The sequence below is a fragment of the Macaca mulatta genome, chromosome 12, assembly GCF_049350105.2.
Source record: "Macaca mulatta isolate MMU2019108-1 chromosome 12, T2T-MMU8v2.0, whole genome shotgun sequence".
Classification (NCBI taxonomy): domain Eukaryota; kingdom Metazoa; phylum Chordata; class Mammalia; order Primates; family Cercopithecidae; genus Macaca; species Macaca mulatta.
The window spans coordinates 7,436,221-7,443,419 of NC_133417.1; the positions used below are offsets into that span (position 1 = coordinate 7,436,221).

General features: G+C 45.9%; 1 long non-coding RNA gene across 1 annotated transcript; it reads left to right on the top strand.

Moving 5' to 3' along the window:
- Positions 1-268: 268 nt before the first annotated feature.
- On the top strand, positions 269-5,319 carry LOC106992528 (uncharacterized). The gene is made up of 3 exons (XR_013401929.1): positions 269-479; positions 1,561-1,684; positions 5,170-5,319. It is a non-coding gene; the product is annotated as an uncharacterized LOC106992528 (long non-coding RNA).
- Positions 5,320-7,199: the final 1,880 nt, after the last annotated feature.

Sequence of the window (7,199 nt, forward strand, 5' to 3'; positions counted from 1 at the left end):
CCCCGCCCCCGCGCAGCCCCAGTCCCCGCGCAGCCCCCGTCCCCGCGCAGCCCTGGTCCCCGCCTGGCACTGTCCCCGCCCCCTCCCCGCCCAGCTTCACCCTGTCCCCGCCCCCTCCCCGCCCAGCTTCACCCTGCCCCCGCCCCCTCCACTCCCTCCCAGGTCTCGCCCTCCCCGGCCCCCTCCTCACGCGGTTCTGTCCTCGCCCCAGCTCCTTCCGCTCCCTACCCGGCCCGGCCCCGCCCCCGCCCCCGCCCCCGCCCCCGCCCGGCTCCGCTCCCGCCCGGCTCCACTCCGGGGCGAATGGGGGCCTCTGCTCACACCAGATTGGCGGGACGGCCTCACGTGACCGCATCTCTTGGACTCTCGCTGTTACCGAAAAGGAGGAAAGGATTTGGGGCGGGCAGTCCTGGAGCCTCTCGCTGGCCTTACGGAGAGAGAGGGCTGGGGTGGAGGAGAGCCCTGGGGAGCAGGCAGAGGTGGGTTGGCGAGGACCTTGTGTGACTTGTGCCGAGAAACTTCACTTATTCCCTGGGGCTGGCAGTTGCCAAACTGGGTCTTGTAGATGCTAAGTCTCCGTAGAGGTCTCTTAGGTATGTTGCAAATGCTTGATTTGAATTACTTTTTTTTTTAAACAAACGTATTTTAAATGATTTTTAAAGCCTACTGTAAAAGACTGCCCAAATGTGCTGTGTCTCATTTATGGTTCTTTATTCACGTGCAAGAGGAGCTGGCTCTGCTCTCCACAAAAGGGCTGCTGGTTCCCTCTGGCCGTGATTTTGAAACGTTTTAAGCAGCAAAATCCCCTTCCAAACCGAGAATTCTGCAGTGCCTCAGTCAATACGACTGATAGAAGCTATATTTATTGGGATAGAGTGATTTTATAATCTTTATTACACAATTGACAACCCAGGGAAAGAAAGATTGAGCTGGAAAGAGGGAAGGCACAGGGGGAAGGGAGACATCACCAGGCTGCAGGTGGGAGAGGGAATGGAATGGTGGCTCAGACAGGTGCAGGCGGAGTGAAGAACTCATAGAGTCTTGCCTTTCCGGCTCCCGGCTCTTTCTTGCTCATGGATTGGATGTGGGGCCGCAGGGTGGCAAGAGAGAAAACCTGGATGACTCCTGAGATTTTGGCTTGAGCAACTGGGCAGGTTCTGGTGCCAGTTGTTGATGTGGAGTGTGGGAAACTGAACATGGCCTCCTGTGTGCGGGTGCACTTTTGGGCGGTTACAGGAGGTAGTGGTAAGGAATAACAACAGAACATCAGGGTAAGCCTGATAAAGAATTATAAAAATCAGGCCATCAGGGTAAACTCAACATAACTACTGATGCAAATTGAATAGCCTCTGGCTGTTTACTAAAAATGGAATAAGGGATAGTAACTGTAGCTTTAATTCTGTAACAACAGAGCTAAAAAAATTCTACCATAACTGTGTAGACACTTGCTGGCTACCTGAGTGCATTCAAGGTTTTTCTAAATAATAAAATTGTCCAATCATTCTCTATTTTGAATTGGCATGTTCCTGTGGCTGTTGGTTTCTTCTCTGCCCCCACAAGTTTGGTGACAAGGATGGGACACCTTGAGTGAGCCTTTCCACTGGGCAAATTGGAGGATGTGTAGCCATCTTCGGTCAGACAAGAGGCCCTGTTTGCTGAAGTCTTTCTTCAACACTTTGACTCAGTAAGTCCATCATTTGATCGACCCTACTGTCGTAGCTTACACCAAAGAGAAATCATGGTCATATGTAAAGCTATATCCTCTCCCTAGCTCAAATATACAGGGAATAGAACCTATAATTAGAGAACTAGAAACAGAATCATAAAGAAATGACATTTGCCTTGTAATACTCTCTGTATATTACTTATGAAAAAGGAAGGAAAAGTGGCAAGGTTAGCTTGCTTACAGATTTTTACAAGATCTGATAGAAATATATTTTTGGTGTGTCTGACAGTTGTAGTACGCAACCCTGCTACTACGTTAACCTCCTATTATGTAACCTAATTTTAGTAATAAACTTATGTTGAGCTTTCTTTTCTATACCTTTAGCAGAGGAACCAAGGTATCTCTTTGTGTTTACCTATGAAGGCTTTTCATATTAGTGGCAATGCATGCCCCAGGGATTCAGAGATTTGCCTACCATAACCTCTAGGCATTTGCAAAAGAACTTAAAGAAACTTCCCCCGTCTTAGGAGTCTGTATACGGATATATATGTATGATTTATTGGTAAGTAACACCTCATGTGCTTGTAAACAAGACACATTAGGCTGGACGTGGTGGCTCACGCCTGCAAAACTAGCACTTTGGGAGGCTGAGGTGGGCAGATTGCTTGAGCTTAGAGTTCGAGACCAGGTTGGGCAACATGGTGAAACCCTGTCTCTACAAAAACATAAAAATTAGCCAGGCCTGATGGTGGGTGCCTGTAGTCCCAGCTACTTGAGAGGCTGAGGTGGGAGGATCTCTTGAGCCTGGGAGGTGGAGGTTGCAGTGAGCCGAGCTCGCACCACTGCACTCTAGTCTGGGTGACAGAGTGAGATCCTGTCCCCAAAACAAAAATAAGATACATTAGCTTTACCAAAATTCTAACCTCTCAAGGGCATAAAGCTCCTTTAGATAATTTGCAACATCCTTAGACCGAGGTCAAGTATTTGGAATATTTGTTAGTGGCTGATGGATGGAAAATAGTTCCGTCGCCAAAGCCAGCTTTACAAATGAAGCAACAGCTCCATGAAGCAGTAACTTTGTCACTGCAGAGAAACAGCTCCACCCTGTTGAGGTTGGTGTGCATTGCAGGCAACGGGTCCCTGCCTCTTCTGAGAGGGAAGCCACTCCTGGTGCTGCATGAAGCATCGCTAGGTGCATTTTTGCAATAGCTAGGAGAAGCTAAAGAAGCCTTCGGATCCTTAAGTAGCCATTGATTTTCCTACCTGTACTTGGAGTCAGTTCCTAGCTGGTCATCTCTTCTCCCTTTTCTGTGAGGAGAATAAGGGTGCTGTTAGTGGTAGGTGTGCTTCCTCAAACACTAGCCTTTGGTTGACTTTTATGTGCCACTGGATTCTGTTCCTCCAGGGATGCCAGTCTGTTTAGAAGTCATTCCAACATTGGGTCTCTGCTTGGGAAGGTGCAGGCCTTGGCTCAGGGATGTAATTATGTGGGCCTTATGCCGTTGCTGCTGCTTTTATTTATTTTTATTTTTATTTTTATTTTTCTGAGACAGAGTCTCACTGTTGCCCAGGCTGGACTACAGTGGCGTGATCTCAACTCACTGCAACCTCTACCTCCCGGGTTCAAGCGATTCTCCTGCCTCAGCCTCCTGAGTAGCTAGGATTACAGGTGTGCACCATCACACCTGGCTAATTTTTGTATTTTTACTAGAGATAGGGTTTCTACTAAACTGCCTAGCTGAGCCCTGCCTGAATTCTATCATCTAGGATGATACCATGTTGGCCAGGCTGGTCTTGAACTCCTGACCTCAAGTGATCCACCCACCTCGGCCTCCCAAAGTGCTGGGATTACAGGCGTGAGCCACCACACCTGGCCTGTTGCTGCTGCTTTTTAAGTTCCTATGACACAGCGCTTGTCAGTGCTCTGTAAGCGTTACTGTCTGACCCTAGTGGGATTCAAGGAAGGTGTGAACTTTGAGCCCAGTGACTCTGTTGCCAGATCCTGACTGGACAGCAGCACAACCACCTCGCAGCCCTCAACGAAGACGCGTGGCCTCCATCTGATTCATCATATAGTCTCGTTCCCATGTTAACTTAATAGCATTCGTTGATGGGTCTTATGTGAGAGACACAGGAGGAGACAGAAAAGCACCCAATGCAGAAGTCAGTTCTCATGGGATTCTACAGGCTTGCATCCCCCCACACAGAAAGTCAGCCCAAGCCATGGAACTCAGCTTTTACATGAGCTGTTACAGTCACCACTGGTCTTAATGTGTATATCTATACCGTAGTAAATGTGTGTTTGGGGTCTGTCATGCTGTGGGACAAATTAAAAAACAGAGGCTTTCTAATACTAATGGGAATGACAGCATCATGGGGAAAGTAACTGCCCATTTCTGTAGTTCATACCGGCTCTGTGGAGGCCCTGGTGGGAGGATGTGGGGAGCTCCATTAGCTGTTTCATAGGTGCCACTTGAGTCATTTATCAGCATCCAAGCCTGGGGCTCGGGGAGGCTGAACATAGGCAGGGGCAGTGGGGACAGGAACAGGGGTAGATGGAAAAACATTAAGGAAGCACTTGGTGCTTATTGGAAGGCAGAGTTGTCTAGGAAAGCGTCTGGGCCTCTGGATTGGGTGATTGGATGACTAGCTGAGACATTTGCAATTTCACTGTTACTGGAAATACAAGAAGACGGGGTGCAGGTTTTGCAGGACTCATTTGTGGTCACGTTGAATTTAAAGTGGATGTAATAATACATGTTGATGTCATTCTGAGTGATGACAGAAATTGGATGCAAAGGAACATTGTGAACCAGGTGCAAAAATCTTGTACCAATATAGCTCGGGAGATGAAATCTCTGAGGTGTAGGGTGTTACTTAGCTGAATGCTATGAATAAAGATGGAACAAGTATTTTTTTAATGAGAAATGTAAAAAATGGCTGTATTTTTTAATGACAAGTGAGGACACAGCCAACTCTATCTGTTGACCCCAAGGTGTTCAAGGTAAAGGAGAAGGCTCCCATTAACGTGGCCTCACAAGAGAACCAGACTTCAGGGAGAGGAGAGCAGAAAGTGATTATATTATGGGTTAGGTGGAAGTTGTGGGGACATGAAATGGTGTCCTTAAGAGGCATTTCCAGTTTACTCTGAAGGATGATACCTTCATCTAGGCCTTCAAAGATTCTTAATAACTTCCCAAGTACAATAACTGCACATAGTCAAAGATGGTCAAAATGAAATAAGATACCATGAATGAAAATCAGCAGCACCAGCCCACCTCCCAAAAAATTAACAATGGATTCTCAAAGACTTAGACGTTGAAATGATCAGATGTAGAATATAAAACAAATCTTACTATGTTTAATCAAGACAAGCTTGAAAATAGTTGCGGGGAATAGGAAAGTGTATAAAGTTATATAGTAGTATTGAAAAAAGAACAGAACTTTTAGAAGAAACCAAGGTTAAAAACTCAGGTGAAATCTCTTGACCTGTTTGTTGCTAGGACATTCTCTCTGGGACCCCTGAGCCCATCTAACCTCCAGTCCGTCCATCAACTGATTACTGCTCAGTCACCTCAGTCGATACCACTGGGAGCCGGAGAACTGCCTAGCTGAGCCCTGCCTGAATGCCTGACTCATAACTCATGGTGTAAGTGAAAGTGAATACCCAGCCACACCCAGATAAAGACCTAGACAGAAGCCCAGGGGTCTGTTTCTCCCACCCCTGCCACACCTCCAAAGGCACTTGCTATCTTTTTTTTTTTTTTGAGACAGAGTCTCGCTCTGTCGCCCAGGCTGGAGCGCAGTGGCGTGATCTCGGCTCACTGCAAGCTCCGCCTCCTGGGTTCACGCCATTCTCCTGCCTCCGCCTCCCGAGTAGCTGGGACTACAGGCGCCTGCCACCACGCCCGACTAAGTTTTTTGTATTTTTAATGGAGACAGGGTTTCACCATGTTAGCCAGGATGGTTTTGATCTCCTGACCTCGTGATCTGCCCACTTTGGCTTCCCAAAGTGCTGGGATTACAGGCATGAGCCACCGCACCCTGCCAACCTGCTATCTTGACCTTCATGATCCGTAGCACAGTGCACTCCTAAATATTGCGTATGCGTCCCTAAACAACATACTGTATCCGTAACATTTAAAACCTTATTGATTGTGAAGTGTGCCATTATCTTACTTACCAATAAGGAAAAATGATGCAATTAAACTGACACTTTTTGATTAGAATTTTCATTTTATGCTTATTAAAAAGCATACTTATGGCTTGTAACTTACTAACCCAAGCTGATGCCTCACACATACACGAAAACAGATTGAAAATTCTTAAGCAGCTCAAACTGCCAAAAAAGCCAGCTGTGCAGCTGGACTCAGCCAGACACTCAGCAGTGGCACCAGCAGCTCCTCTGTATGAGCTATGATGAGGCTCTGGAAGTTTGGAGATGATGCCACCTATTGGCTAATGAGGTCAAATGGTCTTGACTTTTGTGGTAATTATGATGCTAAGAGTGCCAGCCATCTGTAAGAAAGCCCAGAAAGAGTGGAGATGCACTATGCTAAGAAATTCTCAATGGCCAGCACTCTTTTTGCATAGAGAATGATACAGCAAGGGGAGACACGGACACAGACAATCTGGGTCAAAAGTGATGCGGAGAATGTGGAGCCCAATTAGGAAGAGGTTTTAAGACGACCTGAACCAGAATATTTTGCTTAATTTTTCTTTTTTAATGCATGCACAAGCATAATGTATAATAAAAGCTGTGTGTACACACATCATAAATTTTCTTTTTAATAGGCATAAAATGAAAATTCTAATCAAGAAAGTGTTTTTTCGTTTAACTGCATCATTTTTCATTATCTGTGTGTAAGATTATTACATACTTCATATTCAATAGAGTTTAAATGTGTTAACTAAAAAAATCATGAATCTATAAATGTAGGGAGAAGCCTTTATTTCTTATAAGGGTTAGAGTCTGTAAGGGGGCCATTCCTCAGGCTGGGAAGCATAGCGTCTGGCAAAGCCCACAGGTATTTTCAAAGAGGAGGGGCTGAGATAGGAGCTTTGTGCCCAACAGGTTGGCTGAACATACATATTCAACAGCTTACAGGAGGAGCTATGAATAATCATGAAGACCATCCTGATGCATGCATATTGAACCATAGGTATGTAACCTATGACCTATTCCACCCTGGGGAGGAGACTTAGCATTTAAATGTATTACAATTAGGCCCTATATGTGAAAAGATCTTTTAAGGACCTGAAGGCAGCCTCTGTAAACCGGCCAGAACCAGTCTGTGGTGGTTGGTCTTCTTATCTGGGGAAAGTTACTGAAATCTATTTCTTATCCAATCAAAGCTGTAGTTATGGCTGATGAAACAGCAGGCTCAGTTAGTCATTGTCTAGTGGTGAGTTACAAATTGCTTTAATATTGTTTATCTCATGGCCAGTGCTTGTTTTGTTGCTAGAGAAAAGGAAGAACCTTATGGCAGTTAGAAAATAGTTTATTCTTTAAAGCATAGGGATGTGGGACTTA